We start from the raw sequence: 24161 nt of genomic DNA, 5'->3' as shown, positions 1-24161 counted from the left end.
ATTAAGCAAAAATTGTTTGTCACTATTTATATAGATTGGTCAATCCCTGCAGAGAAAGACTCAAAATTCAACTTGGATTATCTAAGAATCTATAAAAATTGCATGCCAGATAGATTTTACAGAAAAGGAATTTGTATAGGATTGTAGGAAAGTTCACAAAAGTGTCTTTAGAATAGGATGAGAGCCAAAACTACTTCAGGGATCTAGAGAACATTGACTAATAACCTCATCGTGATGGATGGGATGAATCAGCTCTATTTCTTGGTAATTATTTCACTCTGCCCAAGATTTAACGTCCCGAGAGGAATTTGAATCCCTTGCTCACCCCGGTATTTTGGTTTACCTACTCTTCCTCCAAGACCAAGCACAGTGATGATGGAGAGGTATTTCAGAAAGAAAGAAAAAAGAGGAAAGAATGAAGAAAAATGTATTTGAGTGCTATTCAGAACTCAATAAGGAATGAACAGAATCACCGATGCAATGAACATGAGCTTGGGAAAACTCCGGGAGATGGTGAGGGACAGGGAGGCCTGGCATGCTGCAGTCCATGGGGTCGCAAAGAGTTGGACATAACTGGATGAATGAACAGCAACAACAAGAAATTAACACTAAGACATTGAACAATATTACAGGTCAGTTTTGAGTAAAAATGACTCAATATGAATCAGTGTTTAATTTTGCTTCAAATAGTTTCACATCCATTCTCTCCTTGGTCTCTGCATGAAGGCCAGATTGGGCTTCTTCACAGCATGGTGGCTTGAAAACAGCCGAACTATTAACAGGATTTCTCAGAGCTCTGATGAGTGTCTCAAGAGAACCACACAGAGCTTTGGTGCTTTTATGGGCTAGCCTTGTGGCTCAGCTGGTAAAGAATCTGCTTGCAATGTGGGAGACTTGGGTTTGATCCTTGGGTTGGGAAGATCCCCTGGAGAAGGGAAAGGCTACCCACTCCAGTATTCTGGCCTGGAGAATTCCATGGACTGTGTATAGTCCATGGGGTGGCAAAGAGTCGGACACGACTGAGGAACTTTCACTTTCAGAAGTCATGTAGCATCATTTTTTCTACAAGCTCACTCATGTGGATAAAGACTCTGCTTGCCAATGCAGGAGATGCAGGTTCGATCCTTGGGTCAGGAAGATCTCTTGGAGGAGGAAATGGCAACCCAATCCAGTATTCTTGCCTGGAGAATTCCATGGACAGAGGAGCCTGGTGGGCTATAGCCCATGGGGCCAGAGCTACTAAGCACACAGCACAGACTCATATTCAAAGAGAGAGAACTGAGACCCTACCTCTCAATAAAAGGAAAATTAAAATTGCAGTGAAAGAAAATCATGTATATTGGAAGATATTTCAAAAAATGAAATCTGCCACCTCTGGGAAATACAACCTGCCACAAGTATAGACCCCAAACATACTAATCTCAGTATAAGGAGCCTGGTGGTGTCTTGAAGTCCTCATATCGATTGCCTGCTGCCCTGCCCCTCTATCCTCCATGTTTTCTAAACAATAAATCCTAGCACAACTCAGTAATATTTTTCATACACTTCACAGTACAAGAGAAAAGTTGGGAATGAAGTAAAATCAATTCCAGTAAATGAATCACTTTTTAAATGATAGTTTTCTGAATATGAAGAATATTAATCTTATAGGACTACTTTTAAATATCTTAGTCATAAGAGGAATCAGTTCTTTTTTGAGGAAGTGTACAAAGAGCTTTCTGTTTTAGATAGAGAATATATCATGATTCAAGGTGCATTGATTAGGCACCAGCTATTCACTGAGCTCTATTCTTGGTGATAGAAGAGGGATGGAATGGACAGCAGGAAATGAAACTTCTTTTTTAAAAAAATTCCTGCCACCATGGAGGTTACCTGAATACATTATTTGTTTGAGAAAGGACACTGCCTGGTAAAGGTATATGTGTTCGATTTCTTCCACCTTACTGGGTGAGCTTCCAGGGCAGGAACTATGTCAGTTTCACCACTGTAGTCCCAGGGCCCACCACAGTGCCTGGAGGAGAGCAAGTCTCCATAAATATTTATTGAACTATATTTGTGCAGATGTGAAGGAATTCATGCCAGTCCCTTAAAAGGAAGGGCTCTCATGAGAAAGGAGTGGGCATGTCCTCTTCTTAAAGGACAGATACTAGACTAGCTTGAGGAGATGGCTGTTCCCCATCCTTACCAAAAAAGGTTTAAGAAGATGCAGGGGAGGAGCAGCGGAACTGGTTCTGTTATTTTTTCAGTAAGAGAAAGGTAAAGAAATCTGTACAATTTCTTAAACTTTGCAATTCCCTTGTGTTTGGTTATCCTTGCTTTTCTCTGTTTCTCTGTGGTGATTAACAGTCATTTTTTCAAATGTCATGTGTACCGGTGTTTGGGGAGTGGAAGGAAGGAGGAAGGTGGGGAGACTGTTACTATCTGCAAGGAAGCTCAAGGGGAGAGAATCCTCGAGGGATAAAGTTGGTGTTCACAGCTTCAGAGACTTGGGAATAGGTGGAGTCCCTGAGGCCCGCTCCAAGGAGAGACAGAATGGCAGCAAGCCTGGGCCACAGAGCGTCCAGAAATTCATGTGTGCAAAGGCTGTCATGATTATTTGACCAAGCCTTGCGCAGTGTTTCCTGATATAGAATTAAAAACAAATGAGTGCTCTTCTAGCACTTTGCTTTCAATTCTGTATTCTCTATGTCAGTTAAATATGTCACACTAGAAATCTTTCTGAAGCCCTGCCCTGCTTTTCTCATCCTTCATTTATAATCCTTCCACCTAATCCTGTCATTTTTGCCTGTTCAAGTCTTTCAAATCACTCCCTCTCATTTCCATCTTCACTGCCTTGCCGGTGCTCAGACCTGAATCACATAACTGCCCCCAACTGGTCTCAACATGAGAATCCTTCATCCTAGTTTTTCTTTTTTTCTTAAACGCAAGCTTGATTATGTCCTTCAATGCTTCGCTCTCTAGTATGCGTGGGCTTACTACCCGCAGACAGCATCCCAAACCTTAGCATATGAGGCCTCTGCCCTCTGTTGAACTTTCAGACTCATACGTTTTCTTCCTCCCCTAATACATCTTACACTCCAGCCATATGGGTTGGCTAACTGAAGCCAAGCTAGTCCAAATGAGTGACTGTTACACTTCAGCATATGATGTTCACTTTGCCTGGAATGTACATTCTTTTCTCTCCAAAAGATAGATTCCTTTTCGACTTTCAAGACCTAGATCAAATATCACGTCTACGCAGTGAAGCCTTTTTCCACTCCCTCCGGCACTATGTGTAAATTTTTTGTGTGGATGAATTTTGTCACTAGACTGTGACTTTCTTGAGAGAAGGGATTTCCTGTTAACCCACAGACCATCACAAGTGCCTAACTCAACACCTATTGTAAAACTGATAAATAACAAAGTGAATAAATGAATGTGAGTGGCGAGGATGGCTTTTGTCTTGTGATGTGATGTTAAGAAAAAAAAAAATGGAACTACAAGTCTAGGTAGATGTGTACGTGGCCTCCCTGGAACATGTCACTGATTTTACCTGACAATCTGTCTTTTTATTGCCTAGAGGTATAAAGAAATTAAACCAGGAGAGTCCAGTATAGCTATTCAGTCTCTAGACAGCAGAAACTCTCAACTTTCTAAAGGATATGCACTTCTGTTCTTGGATGAAGGAAAAACACCAGCTCTGAACAAAGTAGGTTTGTAGGACAGTACAAACAGCTGCACCTGAAGAAAAGTGTTCGCTTTTTCTTTATTTTGGCAAAAGTACCTACTTTCTGGTGCCCTGTATATGGCCATCTTATGTTCATCCAGAAGTAAGGAATTCAGTCAAGCAGTATATTCCAAAGAGATAAGTAATTCTTCTTGCATGTTAGTGTAAGAACAGAGATTTACTAATTATATTGAATTAGCCATTATCTTCGGAGAAGGCAGTGGCAACCCACTCCAGTCCTCTTGCCTGGAAAACCCCATAGATGGAGGAGCCTGGTGGGCTGCAGTCCATGGGGTTGCTAGGGGTTGGACACCACTGAGCGACTTCACTTTCACTTTTCACTTTCATGCATTGGAGAAGGAAATGGCAACCCACTCCAGTGTTCTTGCCTGGAGAATCCCAGGGACAGGGGAGCCTGGTGGGCTGCCGTCTATGGGGTCACACAGAGTCGGACACAACTGAAGCAACTTAGCAGCAGCAGCAGCAGTAGCCAATATCTTAATCTTTTCAGGTTTCTGTAACAAAATGCCTTAGACTGGGTAGCTTGATCAATGGAAAATTGCTTCTTGTGGTTCACTGCTGAGAAACCCAAGATCAAGGTGTCTTCAGATTCAGTGTCTGGTGCAGGCCTGCTTCTTTGGCTTATGGATAGCTGTCCTCTCTGAGTGTATGCTCCTGGTGAGATGGGGAGAGAGAGTGTGCTCTTATAAGGGTACAAATTGCATCACGAGGGCACCACCCTCATGACTCTATCTAGACTTAATTACCTCCCATATGCAAACATCATCACATTGGGTGTTACTGCTTCAGCACATGAACACAAACTTTCAGTCCATAAAACTAACCAGGAATGATCACAAGGCAACAGCAATAATAAAGACAATAAAAATACGGCCTGGAACATCCCATGGACGGAGGAGCCTGGTGGGCTGCAGTCCATGGGGTTGCTAGGGGTTGGACACGACTGAGCGACTTCACTTTCACTTTTCACTTTCATGCATTGGAGAAGGAAATGGCAACCCACTCCAGTGTTCTTGCCTGGAGAATCCCAGGGACGGGGGAGCCTAGTGGGCTGCTATCTCTGGGGTCACACAGAGTCAGACATGACTGAAGCGACTTAGCAGCAGCAGCAGCAGTAGAGTTTATTGAATGAATGCTTGCTATGTGACAGTCACAATTTCAGGTTTTTGCATATGTTGGCTCATTAAACCTCCTATTGACCCTATGAGGAAGGTGATATTATTACATTCATTTTAAATATGAAGAAATTAAAACACAGAAGGCTTCAGTAACTAGCCTAAGGTCACTAATTATTAGCAGAAGTGGAAATCAATCTCAGTAATTCTGGCACCAAAGCTCGTATTTTTAACCACAATGCCGAGTTTAGAAGAAGAAACACTCCTGGAGATTTTCTAATTTAATGCTTTTTAACGTTTTTGTAGTTGGAAAGATATATCATATATATTAATATATATATTTAAATGTATGTATTTAAATCCTAGTATATAAAACAAATAAAAACTGAACCAAATTTCTATTCCTGGCAATGTTGTGGGCAAGGTACACCAAATGGATTCCTTTCACACAAAAAATGGAAAATTAAGAGAAAAACTTAAATGTATATTTTAGTACTCAGTAAAATAGAAGTTGTCCAGGAGCAGAAAAAGGTGGACAGAAATATTAGATGGCCAAAAAGATTGCTCAGGTTTTTCTATACCAATTTATGCAAAAAAAAAAAAAAAAAAAGAACTTTTGGCCAACACAATACAAAGAAATAAAATGGAAGATTTCATAAAAAGAATTTGTAGATTTCCAAGAAGCTATAACTTTTCTTTTAACAATCTTGTGGAGGAGAAGAGGAAGGGTATTCTTAATAAGATACTTCCTCAGGAAAAAAAGGAATTGGGAAAATATACATTATGCAAAGGGAAAAAGCAAAGAGCCTTGTAAATTCTGGCCTTGAGTCTTAGATGAGATAAAAATTTAAACGTTTGCTCTAAAAGTTCTTAACTACATATTAGCCTTCACACAAGTTGAGAATTAAGGCCTACAGTATCTAAAAGTCCTGAGTCAAGAAATTATGTAAAATATGCCTGGGCTAGTGTTCTCTCAAGGGTCTAGCAGAAGCAAATGCAAATCCTATCTCAAGGAATGCATTCTCAGCATAGATGTTATAAAATTTCTTAGGTAAAACTCCAAAGGAATATAAAAAAGAAAAGAAAAAGAAATTCATGAAGAAATAAAGCATGTGGTTTTTGGTCAAACACATAAATATCTTAGAAGTTATCACTCCTGTTCTCACAAGTAAAAAGTTGAACAAACTGAAAATCAACACCTCTCTTTAGATCCATCAGATAACGCATGGATCCACCAAATGTCATAGGTTAAACTGGTGTCCTAAAAATTGGAAAAAGAAGTACCAAAACTCATATTACCTTTTGCTTGCCTAGAGCACAAGCCCAAGCAGAAGCCTGATTCTGGAGCCAGTACTCAAAAGAGCACCTAAAATGTGACCGATGGATTGCTAGAGGTAACATGGACTGCTGCTGCTGCGGCTAAGTCACTTCAGTCATGTCCGACTCTGTGCGACCCCATAGGCAGCAGCCCACCAGGCTCCCCTGTCCCTGGGATTCTCCAGGCAAGAACACTGGAGTGGGTTGCCATTTCCTTCTCCAATGCATGAAAGTGAAAAGTGAAAGTGAACTTGCTCAGTCGTGTCCAACTCTTAGCAGTCCCATGGATTTCAGCCTACCAGGCTCCTCCATCCAAGGGATTTTCCAGGCAAGAGTACTGCAGTGGGGTGCCATTGCCTTCTGCCATATATGGACTAGTTTTAGAGTTAAAAGCACCTGTGGGCTGAGCTTGGGAGGAGGGCACTGCTGCTGCTGCTGCTGCTAAGTCACTTCAATCATGTCCGACTCTGTGCGACCCCATAGACGGCAGCCCACCAGGCTCCCCCATCCCTGGGATTCTCCATGCAAGAACACTGGAGTGGGTTGCCATTTCCTTCTCCAATGCATGGAAGTAAAAAGTGAAAGTGAAGTCGCTCAGTCATGTCCAACTCTTAGCAACCCCATGGATTGCAGCCTACCAGGCTCCTCCATCCATCGGATTTTCCAGGCAAGAGTACTGGAGTGGGGTACCATTGCCTTCTCCGGGAAGAGGGCAGAGTTTTGTGCATTTTACTTCCTGGAGTTACTACCACTTTTACCTCAGGATGAAGACTGGAGAAGACCCCACTCATACTTCTGGTGGAAGAGAAAGTAAGCATTCTGAAATACATCAGAGCATTCTAAACAAAGGAGTTAACTCACTCCTCAAAAGACACATTTTAACCATAACTTTACTTAACCAACTTAAATTTCACCAGAACCTAAATGACTTGGAGAAAGTAGAATACTTAAATCCAACCTCTCTCTAGCTTTCTTGTCTTACCTAATGGAAAGGCAAAAAAATGTAAAAAACTCTTTGAGAATCACAGCTAAGGGGCATAGGGTCATGAAAAGACAGAGATTTAATTTTTGGTTTATAGAATGCATCTGTTCTTTCCATACTTTACCATAACATCATCAAGTTTCTGTATAATAGCAGTGGGTTTCAACTAAACTAACTTCCAGATGTTCAAGCTGGATTTAGCAAAGGCAGAGGAATCCAAAGATCGAATTGACAACATCCATTGGATCATAGAAAAAGTAGGAGAATTCCAGAAAAACATCTATTTCTGTTCATTGAATAAGTTAAAGCCTTTGACTGTGTATCACAACAAACTGTGGAAAATTCTTAAAGAGATGGGACTACCAGACCACCTGACCTGCCTTCTGAGAAAACTGTATGCAGGCCAAGAAGCAACAATTAGAACCAGACATGGAACAACAGACTGGTTCAAAATTGGGAACGGAGTACGACAAGACTGTATACTGTCACCCCGCTTATTTAACTTATATGCAAGGTACATCATGCAAAATGCCAAACTAGATGAAGCATAAGCTGGAATCAAGATCACTGGGAGAAATATCAATAACCTCAGATATGCAGATGACACCACCCTTATGGCAGAAAGTGAAGAGGAACAAAAGAGCCTCTTGATGAAAGTGAAAGAGGAGAGTGGAAAAGCTGGCTTAAAACTCAAGAGTCAGAAAACTAAGATCATGGCATCCAGTCTCATCACTTCATGGCAAATAGATGGGGAAACCATGGAAACAGAGATAGATTTTATTTTCTTGGGCTCCAAAATCACAGCAGATGGTGACTGCAGCCATGAAATTAAAAGATGCTTGCTCCTTGGAAGAAAAGCTATGATAAACCTAGACAGTGTATTAAAAAGCAGAAACATTACTTTGCCAATAAATGTCCATCTAGTCAAAGCTATATTTTTTCCAGTAGTCATGTATGGATATAAGAGTTGGACTATAAAGAAAGCTGAGTACAGAGGAATTGATGCTTTTGAACTGCGGTGTTGGAGAAGACTCTTGAGAGTCCCTTGGACTGCAAGGAGATCCAGCCAGTCCATTCCAAAGGAGAAGGAGTTCTGGGTGTTCATTGGAAGGACTGATGCTAAAGCTGAAACTCCAGTACTTTGGCCACCTCATGCAAAGAGTTGACTCATTGCAAAAAACCCTGAAGCTGGGAGGGATTGAGGGCAGGAGGAGAAGGGGATGACAGAGGATGAGATGACTGGATGGCATCACTGACTCGATGGATGTGAGTTTGAGTGAACTTCAGGAGTTGGTGATGGACAGGGAGGCCTGGCATGCTACGATTCACGGGGTCACAAAGAGTCGGACATGACTGAGCAACTGAACTGAATTGAACATTTTTTAGAAGTAGCTTGACATTATTTGGTAAATGTGAAGATAAGTATATTCTAAGATTCTAAAACTTTTTTTATAATAAATACTTGGCCACCAAGAGAGGTGTATATAAATTTTTGTGGCAGTATTTGGACACAACCCAAATGTTTATCAACAGGGGAATGAATATTTACCTTTTGGACTCTAGTGATACAATGATATTGATGGATAGAAACCAGTCTTTTAAGGATATATATTATGAAACTATTTATACAAATGTTAAATGTATAAAGCTAACAATATACATACTTTAAAAGATAGAAATGCAGGTTTAAAAACTCTAAAAGCAAACAAGATAATGGTATACAATAATTCAAGATAGATTATGATTACCTCTGCTGCTATTCTAATGGGACGGAAAGGGTTTGGGATATGAAACAAATTTTTATTGGTTTGCTGATGTTCCGTTTCAGGAGTGTTTGATACATTATTCTGTATATCTAAAGGAATAATTTAAAGCTACTTGTCCTTTTACCAGTACCATCTATTGACAGTTAAACATATTAAGGACCAGAGAGGTAAGTGACTGACACTGCTATATAGGTTATTACTAGCAGAGATGAGTCCAGAACAGTCCATACCATTTTCTACCTAGCCAAGGATATAATGTGGGGTATAGTGAAAACATGATTTGCAACCTTGAATCCATCATGATCTGTGCATAAGGTAGGATAAAATAGGAGGGGGCTGTGAAAGCAGTAAGTTTGATCAAAAACTTAACCATGGAAAGATTTGGTAACTTTCCCCTGGACCACAAAACAGAGCATCCGACTAGAGCATCTTTACTAGACAAAATTGCAGGCAGCAGAAAACACTGCAGCAAACTCTGTTAGGGTCTTGATCCAAACATGAGAATATTATTGGATTTCACTATAATGCCTCTAATAACGTGGGGAAATGCTTATAATGAGCCACTTGGGAAATTTGGAATATTGCCTTTTTTCATAATGCTCAATGGCTAAGAATTTTAAAACAGGTTTTTGTCAGCCTATTAGACTCAATAGTAAAAATATGTTTCTAGTTTTCCTGCTATATATTCAGACTAGGAGAAATATGATGCCAGTAAGGGCTAGCCAGCCTTCACTACTAGGGATTACTTATATAGCACAATATTTATAAAGGAACTTAACACATGACATTAGGATTTAGAAAAACATTCAAAGGAAATGAATCAGGTATTCTAAAATATTTGATAACTTTAAGACTAATTGACATGGAGTATTTTCACACATTTTGAGGGGTATGGAGGAAGGTTTTATGGAGTTTTTTATCTAAAGGTAGAGAAGAATGCTATTAAATCTTGCCTGTTATAAAGACAAAGGGAAGAGATGAGTACCTTTATATAATGGTGCTCAAATGTCATTCTATGACTGTTTGTATCATGTGTGCATGCGTGCTAAGTTACTTCAGTCATGTCTGACTCTTTGCAACCCTATGGACTGTCATCAGCCAGGCTCCTCTGTTGATGGGATTCTCCAGGCAAGAATACTGGAGTGGGTTGCCATGCCCTTTTCCAGGGGATCTTTATAGTCCCAGGATCAAACCTGTGTCTCTTATGTCTCCTGCTTTGACAGACAGGTTCTTTACCACTAGGACCACCTGGTTATATCAGAATATCCTATTTTAAAAAAATGCTCATTCACATAAATTCCAAGAAATTCATACAAAATTCATATAAAAATTCACATTCACCTTCAGGCTGTAGATGGTACTTAGAAATTTCCATTAATTAAAAAAAAAAGCTTCCTGGATGAATGGAAAATTAATCCCGAGAATAACTCTTCTGAGTAACTTTTGGATCATGAAAGTATTCAATCACCAAGGATCGAGTGAGGTGGTGGTACCTTAATATCCTGGTATAAAAATGGCAGTGATCTACCTACAAGAGGAGTAAAAAAGAGGATAAACTCTTTTACCATTAGGAAAATTGCATCAGGATTGAGAGAGCGAGACCAAACAATTTTTGTGAAGAACACTATTCTTAATCTACCCTCTCTCTCGAGTGTTCTGTTGACTCTAAGATGCATCCAAAGTCCCCAGGGTGGTCGGTATCCAAGTCTGGAAGAAAGCAAAGAACAGAATTAGTGAAACCAACTGGTATTTTTCAGTGCTCCTAATGATAGATCATATTTCTGAAGACTTGAAAGATTCATAACGCATACCATGGCGCATTCCAGATGAGCAGGCTTTGTGTGCTCAGAAGTAAGCGAGAAGATGTGCTGCACTGAATTTTATTGATTTTTCTCTTTGCTTGTATAGTTTTATGATGTTCCATTTTCTCTTTCCTGTTGGTTTGGAAACTGTGGCCTTGGTTATTTATTTTCTTCCTTCATCTTACATTTAAAATGTAGATGTAACACTGCATCAATTTTCATGGCCATGAGTGAAAGGACAGGGTGAATTCTATGGACAAGAAAAGATGGTCTAGTGGTAGAAGAGTTAATTATTTCCCTTCTAAGAAACTTCTCAAGTTCTCTTCCAGTTTCATTTTCTCATGTTTTTGGAATGCATTTATAATTTTATTTTTAATCTCATCACTTTTTGAATTTTAGCACTGAATTCTCACTTTCAGAGATTATACATTGATAGCTCTGAATTATTTCCGTTTGTATTCTGCGCCAGGCTTTTTGGTTGTTGAATCAAGAAGTTCTACAACTTCTTGACATAACTCATCTAACAAAAGACTAAGCAGATGAATTATAATAGAAACAGGGTTTTGCTTGTGGAAGTTTGATAATTGATGATGATAAACTTTGCTAACAAATTTATTCTTTCTCTGGTCTTTGCACAGTTCACATGGTGGTTTTAATTAGGATATTATGCCTTTTGTATTACAAAGTAACACTCAATAATCTCAAAGTTTTGGATATGCCAGCCAATTATCTATTGAAGTCATGTTTGGGCTCATGGCTCATGGCACAAAGTTCAACATCTAATTTGGCTAGTTCTTTTTAATATCTGTTGAATTAATATCCTAGATTAGAGAATGAAAGTATATGGGTCATTGCTGGCTCCAAGGCTAGAATCAAAGTGAGCATTACTCATCTTGTTAAAAAATGATTTGAACACATGGAGAAGAGGTCAAAAGAAGCTCTTCTTGTTCACTGCTAGGACTCATTATGATATTGGTATTCACAGGTTTCAGACATTCCCATAACATTGTCACAAACTGTTTCTTACCTATAGTACAACAGGTTTATAATATGATAGTATTATAATACCTATACTATTATATTAGTTTGAGCGAGATCATATTGACATTTTCATGTCTCACAATGAATTTTATATAATTCAATCTATTAATATTCTATCCATTCACTTTTTACCTAACATACTATCTTTAAAATTGAAACAACAACAACACTGCCACCAAAGGAAAACTTGTATTACTTGTGATAAATAAAATGTAACATAACAGACAAATGCAATAAAAACAAAACAGGAAAGGTCAATGCCATTAATTTCTAGCTAGATACTTCAGCCTGTCAAATGCTCAGAGCTGGAAGTCTGCACTTTGTTAAGAGGAGGGACTGGCAGTTAGATTCAGATGATGAAAATTAAACCAAGATTTTTTTCTTGATATAATCAGTATTGGAAAAAAATTCAAAAAGGAGCAATTCTTCTGTGATTTAATATTATTTAATTCCATACTTTGGAAACACCTGACTTACATTTTGGAAAATGCCATATTAGATCATTTGTTTTGCCCAGTTTTCCCTTTCATTTTCAGAGGGAACTTCTAAGCATGCAATAAATGACACTGTTATTCATGTGCCAACATCTAGTGCTAAATTAATTTCATAAATTATGTCAAATGAAGTAGATTATATCTTGCAAGAGTCTACAACTCTCTAATGTCATTCATCATAGTGTATAGTTTAATTGAATACAATTTTTATTTATATTCTGTTTCTCTCTTCCAGCCTCTGCGAATTCTGGATCTTCTTTCCTCCCTGAGTTAGTCCTAAGATGTGAATAATTAGGCAGAAGTAGACAACTGAGTTAACAAAAGACGAGGAAAGGTAATATTTATGAAGGATAATCTAATCTAATCCGTCATCATTTCTATAGTACTCAGCTTCAAACCATAAAACTGGTATGCAACACTTTGAGATAAACACGCTCATCACTCACTTAACTCTTCATTTAATTTACTGACTTCAGGAAATGGGATATTTTGATTCCTGGAGATACGTATTGGTGTATTTGTGAGGAAAGGAAGCCACAGGATTAAATGGTAGCATCTTTCTAGTCATTAATGTTACTATATAAAGAGCGTATGTACATATATACATGTATATACATGTATACATGCAGTATATATACATATACTACATATGGGCTTCCCTGGTGGCTCAGTGGTAAAGAATCTGCCTGCAATGCAGGAGATTTGGGTCTGACACTTGGATCAGAAAGAACCCCTGGAGGAGGAAATGGCAACCAACTCTAGTATTCTTGCCTGGAGAATCCCATGGACAGAGGAGCCTGGCAGGCTATAGTCCATAGGGTTGCGAAGTTACACAAACACACAAACATAGGTATGTATAGATATTGTTTGAAAAAAGTAAAAATATTTTATGAATTTGAAGGTAAAATGAGACTCCACACAAAAGTTTTAAGCATTCTCTTTCCAAAAATGAGGGAATACTGTTCTGAACCAACTCTCCTATTGATAAACAATAAAACTGTGTGAATTATTTACGTAAAAAAATCACTTTGAAATTACTAGCAAGCTTGTTGCAGAAGGGCGGACCCCTTCCGGGGCCCAAAACTGGGCTCTTGTCTAACACTCAGAAATGAATTGTCTGAGGACACACATGTGCTGACAAAGCAAGAGATTTTATTGGGAAAGGGCACCCGGATGGAGAGCAGTAGGGTAAGGGAACTCAGGAGAACTGCTCTGCTGCATGGTTTTATGGTGATGGGATTAGTTTCCGGTGGTCTTTGGCCAATCATTCTAATTCAGAGTCGTTCCTGATGGCACACACATTGCTCAGCCAAGATGGATGCTAGCGAGAGGGATTCTGGGAAGTGGACAGACAAGCAGTGGCTCCTTTTGACCTTTCTGGAACTCTTCTGGTTGGTGGTGGCTTATTAGTTCCGTGTTCCTTATCAGGATCTCCTGTCATAAAACAACTCATGCAAATGGTTATTATGGTGCCTGGCCAGCGTGGGCGGTTTCAATCAGTGTGCTTCCCCTAACAAGCTTATTCAGGCAGTGAGAATTTTCAGGATCAAAAATTTTAAAATAAGCAAAGCTCAGAAGGGTGAATAAATTTTGGGAGCATTTTCCTCCTTGATTTATCACCAATTCTGAAAGCCGTATGATGGTCAAAACCAAGAAGACTGACTAAATCCTAGAAATAATGTGAAACAGAAATAGAATAATCATCAAAACTAAAGCCAGATTTCTAATCACTTCAATTACTAATTGAGTTAAGGTGATTTACACCTAGTATAGAGGCTGTGCTTAGATGTTTAGTTGTGTCCAATTCTTTGGGACCCCATGGACTGTAGTCCAGGCTCCTCTGTCCATGGGATTTCCCAGGCAAGAATGCTGGAGTGGGGTGACATTTCCTCTTTCAGGGGATCTTCACAACCCAGGGATCATACCCGTGTCTCTTGGGTTCTTTACCACTAGCACCTCCTGGGAAACCCAATATACTGCTAGGAAGAAGAAAATGTAAATCCTATTAGGAAAAATATAATTTAATCCAAAAATCATTTTTACTATAATTTTTATGCAATAGTGATAACTAAATATAATATGAGTGAGTAATGAGTGATAGTGTCTGTCATGTCCAACTCTTTGCAACCCCATTGACTGTAGCCTGCCAGGCTTCTCTATCCATGGATTTTTCCAGACAAGAATACTGAGTGGGTTGCCATTTCCTTCTCCAAAAAAATATATTAGATTGAAAAACAATAATTCACTGAAAACTGAAAAGAATAAAATGAGAAATGGAAGTAGATCCTTGTGAGATGCACAAATCGAAATTACTAGCAGAGACTTAAATATATCTATAGTTTCTAAGTTCAAGTAAATATATAACAAGATAGAGGTCTACTTTAGAAAAATAAAAATATAATTGAAAATAAAATTAAAATTATAGGACTGAAAATATAATAATTAAAATATGAACTTAGTAGATGTTTTGAGAAACGACAGCTGATGAAAAAATTAATAAACTGGAATACCTTTTGAAAAAATATACAAACTGAACTGGGAAGAGATAAATGGATGAAAGATAGAGAAAATATGGAGAGGAAAGTGAAAAACCTTACATACATGTAATTGGAATATCAAAAGGAAATGAGAAAGAGATTAAAGTAGAAGCATGTTTGATGACAAAGAGCCAAGAATCTTACAGAAGATATTACATATAAATGGTAGAAGAATTATAAGCCTCAAAGAGGACGAACGTGAAAAAACAAAACCCACACATACACACACTCATACGCACAAGCAAAACACTCAGACATATTACAGTAAAATTGTTGAAAACCAAAAAAAAAAAAAAAAAAAAATCTTAAAAGGAGCCCAAGGAAAGAGAAAATAGCTGCATATCTAAAATTCAATATTCAGTGTTTGATATTTTGAAAAAAAAAATAAGATATTTTCAGACAAACAAGCCAAAGAATTGGCTGCCTTCATCATCCAGGAAATGAAATACTGAAAGTCAATCAAAAAGAAAATCATCCCAGAATAAACAAAAACAAATAAAATGAGTATAAGTATTTCTAGATACAAATGGACTTTGACTATTTAAGGCAATGAAGTAAATATTGTTGGATTTTATACATAGAATGACAGTTTCTGCCTATAGATCAAGAAGGGGATAAACAAAGCTAAAGTATTTTAAAGCATTTACATTATTCTGGAAGTGATAAAAGTACTAATTTATATTATACTGTATTAACATAAGGATTTGTGCTATAATTTCAATAAAGTAACACTAAATAATAAAAAAATTATAAAGCTATATGTATACATGTATATTTTTATATCTGTATATATAAACATAGTGTCTATATATATGTTTAAATACATATATACTATAAAATTATTATATATATATAATAAAATTTATGCATTTATAAAATATAATCATTCATAAATATCATCATTCTTTTATGTATACTTCATACATTCATATATATAAATACTAAAATGGCAGATTTAAACCAAATATATCTATATTACATAAAATATAAATATACCAATACTACTGTGAAATGTAAGAATTTTCAGACTGAACAATAAAACAAAATATAATCATATAATGATTTAAAGAGACATGCCTAAATTCAACAGTTCTGAGTAGTTGAAAGTAAAAGAAGGAAAACACAGGCACATTGATATGTAAAGTATACAATCACAACAATGCTTATCTTTATAAAGACTAATTTTGACGCGTCAATTATAACAATAAAGGGAGAAATAATGATGCAATTTGAAATAAAAGGCAAAGAAATGTGAATTAACTACAAAAATTAAACATATCTTTTTTGAAAAAATATTTGAAGTCAATATCAAAAATAAGCTTACATTTTCTAATTTTCCTTTATTAATTAATTATTTGTAATATACATTATAAAAATACATAGCCATCCTTAAAAATTAAATACCTCCACAGCAAAGGTCTATAGTGAGAAAAGACTAATGCTTTGGCTGGCCTCAAGGTACCAGAGAATGCTGAAATGGCAGAAAGATGGACTTCTATTTGTTTTAGAGAATAGAGCAAGTCACACTGCTTAAAACTGTTTGCCTGTAGTTTGCATCCTCGCTAAAGAATTGAAGTTAAAAAATTAGCAGGACTGTGAGTCTTAGCTACAAGCACCATGTTTGGAGCAGAAGCAAACAGTCCAACAGCCAAGATCTTGGTCAAGCTCCTCTCTGTCTCTGTAACTGGGCAGCACCATGGGGCAGTTTCAAAGACTTGGACACTTGTTTGACTGGAGCTAAGGAATATGAGTAAATGAACCTATGGGCCTGGCATAAAGGGAAGGCTAAATAGAGAGAGAAGAGTAGTTATAAAGGTGTCATATTCGATAAGGTTGGAAATTCAAAAGTTTTTAAAGGATTTTGTTTGAAACTAGAAAAAAAATATCAGAAATTAAAATCACTTCTAAAAATGAAAATAAAAAGCACTCTTAAAATACCTTAATGTAAGTAATGTAAGATCCTCAAGGAAATAAAACAAAAATATGTCTAAAGAAAAAATAACATATTAGAGCACAAGTGAACTATGAATAGGTATACATAAAATTATAGAAATGGAAATATGTTCATTGAAAATTTAAAATCTCAATATTCTATATCAATTCTAGTGTGATACTGTTCAAGAGAAATTTAAAGAAATAAAGTGTGATTGAAATGAATTATTGAAGAATTTGTCCAAAGTCTAAATCAGAAATACAAAGAAATAAAAATGTGAATATGTAGTTTAAAATACAGTAAACATAATAATGAAATTGACTTATAATAGAAATGTTATTACCCCAATCTCTAAGTTCAAATATGATCATAGGCTCTTTTTACCTAAAAAATTAAGTAAAAAAAAATCCTATTTTTAAATAAAATATTTCAGAGACTAGGGAAGAAGGAAAATATTTTATGAATTGGTGTAACTCATAATATCAAAATCAGGCAAAAACAGTTAATGGAAATATGTACAGAGACCAGTCATACTTATAGCTTCAATAATCTGCTTACACGGGTAATAAATCACATCCAGAAGTGTATGCTGCTGCTGCTGCTAAGTCGCTTCAGTCGTGTCCACCTCTGTGCGACCCCATAGACGGCAGCCCGCCAGGCTCCCCCGTCCCTGGGATTCTCCAGGCAAGAACACGGGAGTGGGTTGCCATTTCCTTCTCCAATGCAGGAAAGTGAAAAGTGAAAGTGAAGTCACTCAGTCGTGTTCGACTCTTAGCGACGCCATGGACTGTAGCCTACCAGGCTCCTCTGTCCATGGGACTTTCCAGGCAAGAGTACTGGAGTGGGGTGCCATTGCCTTCTCCACCAGAAGTGTATACAACCCATTAAACACAGTTACATAGAAGTAAACTTCCTTTACCTCATGAAGAGTATTCCTAAAAAAACATAACAATATCATACTTACTGGCTATTCAAGTTAGGAATATGACAAAAAAACCCTTTGATCATTATTATTTCATATTGTACTAAGCTCCTAGGCAATGCAATTAAGGAAAAAAATAGTATAATTGTTGGAATGAAATGATATATATAATACACAAGATATGATTGCAAATATATAAAATCTAAAATTTCAAAATATCAATTGTTTTCAATAATTTAAATTTTGTCCTTGTTTTTATTTTAGGTAATTATATGATCAGCAAATTGTAATAGTTTCAGTTTTTTATAGATTTTCACATTTTGTAATTTCTATACTTCTAATTTATTTTTGTTCTTTAATAGAGTTTAATGCTATGTAATAGCAGCATAAGATGATACTCATGTCTTCTGACATCAATGTGAGTGCTTTCTAGCATTTTTTAACAGCGATGCTGTTCTTCAGGTTGAAGGTGATAAGTTTGTATTATGTTAAAGAAACCTCATTAACAAATCCAACAGACTTTCTTTAGTCTTCCTTACTAGTCTCAACATTTCCCGCAATGTTGTATGTGTTTTGTCACCGCCTTTTTACATTTATTGGGAATTCAAGACCCAGTGGATCATAGCCCACTTCTTCATCCTGACTTTAAAAATGAAAAACCAGAAAGAAATGCCAGTTGATATCAAGATAGTACTTTAATTATTGATAAAGACTAAGTGTGAGAGCTGAACAGTTCTGTTCACTGAGCTCCAGATATCAAAGACTCGGCCATGAAACCACCATGGATAAGGACAGGCCACCCAAGTACCCAGATAAGATGCACGCCTGGAATACTAAAGAGGAGCTTGTGCAGGAACACTTGCTAGAAGAGAAACAGACAAGCTAAGCCTAAACATTTCTGTTTTAACTTCCTAAAATACATACAAATCTAGGGAGGCATTTCTCCTCCCAGGAAGTATGAGCAATGCTAAAACTAGAACACAGATATAGGTAAAGCCTTCTGTATTCCTTTCCTCTTGCAAATATAATATGCCAAAGCACCACAGACTTGGTAGCTTGAACATTAATTTATCTTACATATCTGGAGGTAGCAGGTCTAAAATGAATGTCATGGGACTAAAATCAAGGTGTCAGCAGGGCTATATTCCTTCTGGAAGCTCTCTTTTTTCTTCTTTTTCCTCTTCTAAGTAGCTAATTACATCCCTTAACTCGTAGCCCCCAGCCAACAACTGCCTCACCCCAGCCTCTGCTTCTCCTTCACATCTTATTTTCTGACTCTGACACTGACTTTTCTACACCCCTCTTTGAGTCAAGGGCTCTTGTGGTCATGTCAGGCTCACCTGAATAATTCAGAGTGGTCTTTCCCTCTCAGATCCTAAACTGAATCACATCTGAAAAGTCCTTTTTTGCCATGTAACGTAACACACTTAGGTTCTGAAGATTAGTTTATAGATACCTTTGGGAGAAAAGGGACATTAATCTGCTCACCACACCTCCTTGGTGAGTAGGACAAGATAGGCCCTTCTCTAAAATTTCCCATCTTTTTGTTTTCTCTACCCACTGAGTTTAACTCTTTAGCCTTCTGTCAGTTAAAGATGTGACTGACTGGTGGCTGCATAGGAGCAATCTGGCCTCTATCAGCATTACTCTGCTCTTGCACCCATGAAGTTGCTATTTCAATGGCAACTGGAACTCTTTTGTGTTTTGTCCTTGGGCCAACTGTGTGCAGTTGAGACTGTCCACATAAATGTATGAAACTGGTCAGAATTATGTTATATAAGCAAATTTTGAGACTTTCCAGGTAGCTTAGTGGTAAAGAATCTGCCTGCCAATACAGGAGATGCGAGAGACACAGGTTCGATCCCTGGGTTGGAAAGAACCCCTGGAGTAGAAAATGGCAACCCACTATAGTATTCTTGCCTGGAAAATTCCATGGACAGAGGATCCAGGTGGGCTATAGTCCATAGGGTTGCAAAGAGTCAGACATGGTTGAGCTACTGAGCACACACACACATATACACATAATTAACTTTAAGATCAGTCTTTTTCCTTTTTATAGGATCAGTCTTTAACCAGAGCTGAAAATTCACTTCTTGTTCTGTTTCTCTATTTTGGCCAGTCACATCATTCAATGCAGCATATCATAAATTCATCAATCAATTAAATAACACCAGTAAGATATTCCAAAGAGTAAAATGTGTAATAGAATTATAGCATGACCAGAATTATCTCAATTTGAGTATAAATCCCACTTCATTACAATAAAATTTTTGAAAAGAAATAAAGCTACAAATAAAGCAGCACTTTGTAAGTTAAAAGTGAAAGAAAAAATCTAATTCTTTTTCTTTGTGCGTTTAAAGTTCAAAGAATTTTGTTTTCCACAGTTTCATATTCTGCATGGTTTTCAGTCAGAGATATTTTCAACCTGGTGGCATGGAGGTTTCAGAAGCAGCTGTAACCTGGACTGTCTTTCAAAAAGATCTGTGTAGTTTCTTCAGAGTCTCAGAAGATGTGTTAACTTATTTCCAAGGCTCTGATGTTTCTAACCTTTAAAGATTACAGAGAATTAATGGGACACATGAGTTTTCACAGCACTGGCCTCACAACCATCACATTGGGGAATGAAGCAACCCTCTTCCTCAAGGGTAGTTATCCCAGGCAAAATCACATTCCAAGAACCTAGATCTGTATTGTCAGAGACTAGCAGAGACTTGGTAGGATTGGAGTAAGAGAGAGAGATAAAGAAAATTGGATGTCAGCATGTTGGCATCTCTGAATGCTGGTTAGTTCTTTTTCTAGAATGCACAGTCCTTAAACTCTGATTGGAGAAAACTGAGCAAAAAATTACTGTTAACACTGCCAGTTTATCTATGATGGGGTAGACATATATGTGTACATAGTGTGTTTTCTCCCATTGAGTGTCATTTTCCTGTCTTGTTTTTCTTTCAAAATTCAGCAACTTGCAAATGTTGATGGCCTCAATCTCTAGGAGTTATCAAAGATGTCTTTCTTTTTCATCTAACCTATACAAAATCTCTATTTTTATTTCATATTTTAATTGTCCTGCACGGATCTTTCTAGTGATATTCTGATCACACTCTCTATAAGCTGGCATTTTCCATCCCGTTTTCATCAGTTAGGAGAGGTTTCCCCTTCTCAAGTAATTAACTAGTTCAGAACCAGTATAAGAGGCTTTGGAGGGATGAGATCCTGGAAACTATGGACAAGCACAGATCCCTCTTTGATCCTTTCTCTTTGTTGACTACAACAAGCATTGTCCAAGGGTTTCTCCTTTATCATTTCCACTTTTTGCTACCAATGTAACTCAACTGCATTAACCACTAACTTTTGCAGACATATCTTTTTTGCTGATTTATCCACTTTGCTCAGATCACCCATTTGTGCTCCAATCAAGTAATTTCAATTAGAATGAACATATACCCTCTGGTTTCTTACCATCACCTTAAATTCAGCATGTTGGGAATGAAATTAATCATTGTTCTATCTCCTACCAACAAGCTAGTGCCCAAAATAGTGCCAAGATTTTTTCCTCAGCTTCAAATGTTGACGCTATATTTTGTCACCCAATATTGAAATTTAAGCATTGTTTCTGATGTTCTCGACCTAAGTAAAGCCTACTCATCCTTTTAGGTCTGCTTCAGCTTATATAGAAGGGCTTCCCTTGTGGCTCAGCTGGTAAAGAATCCACCTGCAATGCAGGAGACCTGGGTTCAATCCATTGGTTTGGAAGATCCCCTGGAGAAGGGAAAGGCTACCCACTCCAGTATTCTGGTCTAGAGAATTCCATGGACTGTATAATCCATGGGGTCGCAAAAGTCAGACACAACAGAGTGACTTTCACTTCACTCAGCTTTACATATTAGTATCTTCCATGAAGCCTTTCTCACAGTTAGTCTGTATATGTACATATACATACACATTAAGTTGTTAAACATATAAAGTCACATTGTTTATCTATGTCTATTTATCTATCTATATCTATCTTTAAAGGAGATTGAGAGAAAGCAGAAGAGAGAGGGTAATGTTGAGTGAACTCTCTCAGCTTGTTTTTCCCTTCCATCTCATAATTTATCCATGTTCTCATCAACTATTATATCTTTTTCTCCTTTATAGGTAAGTTGTCCTTCATTCTTTGCCAAAGCTAACAGTCACGCCTATGTTCATTTATCTGTATCCTCTTACCTTCTTTAGGTCTTTTGTCCATTGGGGACCTCTTCTATTTGACAAATTGCATTTTTAAAATTAAATCTGAGATGAGGTTTTAGTCTCACACTTGTTTCTCCAGGGTAATGATATCACCATTGATCAAATTCCTCAAACCACAAGCCAAGAAGTTATCCTTGATGACTGTCAGTTTTCCCACTCATCCAAATGTGTGCCTCTACCGTCTCAATAATTCCCCAGTATGTTTCTCTTTATTGTCATGACACTAGTTCATCTCTTCTTACTCATATGGATTATTTCAAGTTACCCAGCTGGTAGTCTTGACCTCAGACACTCCTCTGGACTTCAGTTAATTCTTCACACTACTGACAGATTTGTTACTCCAAAATAAAACTATGATCATGTTGCATCACTTCCTGGCTTAAAATATTTCAGTGGCTTCCTAGCCCACTGGTTAAAGTCCAAATTCCTTTGGGTGACATGCAAAGACCTTGAAGATCTAATGCTAACCTCATCTCCTGCCACTTCCTTCCATACACCAACCAGATAAACTATTTTTCAATATATCATATTTCCCCTCCTCCACTTTTGTGCATATTGCTCTTTCTGCAAGGAAATATCGCTTTTATCTGAATCGCCTTTTCTCCCTACTCAGCCAAGTACTTCCAAATAAAAAAACAATTTTACTCTATTTGGCATCCTAAGAAACATTAGGCATTTCCTTCTCTAGGTTCCTATTTTTTAAAGAGCTTGTACTTATTACATTGAAACATAATTATTGCATTATTTTGATAATTGCTCCTCATTCCTTTGGCTTTAGTTTTTTGTGCTTCTCACATTTAGAATAAAATTCAAATGGTTTTTAATGGTCTATAAGGCTGTGATCTCGCCTTGGGCTACCTTCCTGACCTCATTTTCTTCCATCTTCTCCCCAGCTGACTCTGCTCCAGCAACACTGACCTTCTTCCTATTTTCATGCACATTCCCACATTCATTATTTCATACTTGCTGTTTCTTATGCCTCTTGTTCTCTTCCCCAGATATTTGTATGACTGGTGCCTTTCTTGCATGTAGGTTTCTGCTCAAGCTTCACTTCCTTCTGAAAGTTGTTTTTCCTGAGTGTCAAGTTTAGGATGACATGGGCTTCATATTGCCTGGGCATCTTGAATTACATTCACATAATAGTATATTCCCAGCCTGGCTTCTAAATTATAACCCTTTGACTGCTTGTAAGGATACATGTGCAACTTGTTGATCATGTTGTAAGCATTCTGGCACTGGCTAAGCATTGCTGATATTGGAGTTTTCTTTTGAAAATAATACTGAAGCCAAGTGTTCATTTGAAGGTCATGATTAACGATGGATTAACTTAAACTCAAAAAAGCCTTTTGGAATATTTGATTACTGTTAATAAGGATAGCATGCAATGTAGTGGAATGTTTATCTGGGCTTACTGTGTAAACAAACAAATCTCAAGGCAATGCAGAACTTATGCATATTATTTTAGAATAAATTTCACACTGTGAGCAGTAGCTTTATATATTAAATAATTTATAATACTATACAGATAACTAAGTTGAGTTCTTCAGTGGATGGGGTTTAGTACTGTAGTGTTTTTATAATTTTTACCCCCAAATGATATTTATCATCCAAAGTAGTTTATAATTTAAATGACCCAATATCAATCTTAGCCCCCAGAACACCAGAGGATCCTTACTCTCAGGATAAATGTTGATTTGTACTGACCAGCATGCTAAGTGTATACCAAGGGATTATTCTAACATCTGTTTGGGACAAACAGATGTTGTCATTACAAACTTTCATCAGTGTGCTCCTTCACAGTGAAAGACTAATTCCAAGGCACTGACTCATAAAAGCAATCAGTAAATAGACAGAAACAAAGTAGAAGGCTCCACAATGTTTTGAATAGGAGGTCTCAAGACCAGAGATAAAAAGAAGGAAATAGTATGGGGAGGCAGAAGGTACGGCCGTGGCATCGGGAAAAAAAGCACTGTGAAGTCCCAAGCTACATAGAAAGCCTTTTGTATAGTTTGTCTTATGTGGGATTTTATAACCATATAAAATCCAATATGCTTCTTTCATTGCAAGCAGGAGGATGCTGTATAAAAAAAGCTGGAGAAACAGCATGTAAGTCATAAAAGACATGCAGTTTGAATTTACATGTGCATCCATCACAGGGTCGTGTGCACCAAGACGCAGACCAAGATGTTTAATGACAAGAGAAGGTAGTACTGCCTTCTCTAGAACAAAAGAATTTCAGTTGTAGCCAAGCAGCTGATACACATAGGCATCACCAAGGAGAGGGACTATTCAGGACAT

General features: G+C 37.4%; 1 long non-coding RNA gene across 8 annotated transcripts; it reads right to left on the bottom strand.

The window, feature by feature from the left end:
• LOC106502188 lies at positions 4124-22956 on the bottom strand. Of its 8 annotated transcripts, XR_001918184.1 has the most exons (5): positions 22827-22953; positions 10719-10959; positions 10547-10614; positions 10401-10435; positions 4124-4381 (listed from the first exon to the last, which is right to left on the bottom strand). It is a non-coding gene; the product is annotated as an uncharacterized LOC106502188 (long non-coding RNA). The 8 variants fall into 8 exon arrangements; XR_001918183.1 differs by lacking the exon at positions 10401-10435 and having other exon boundaries at positions 22827-22952; XR_001295775.2 differs by lacking the exon at positions 10401-10435 and having other exon boundaries at positions 10473-10614; positions 22827-22951.

This window comes from Capra hircus, chromosome 6 (assembly GCF_001704415.2).
Source record: "Capra hircus breed San Clemente chromosome 6, ASM170441v1, whole genome shotgun sequence".
Taxonomy (NCBI): Eukaryota; Metazoa; Chordata; class Mammalia; order Artiodactyla; family Bovidae; genus Capra; species Capra hircus.
Note: the sequence above shows the minus strand (reverse complement) of the source record. Positions and strands in the feature narration are given on the sequence as shown.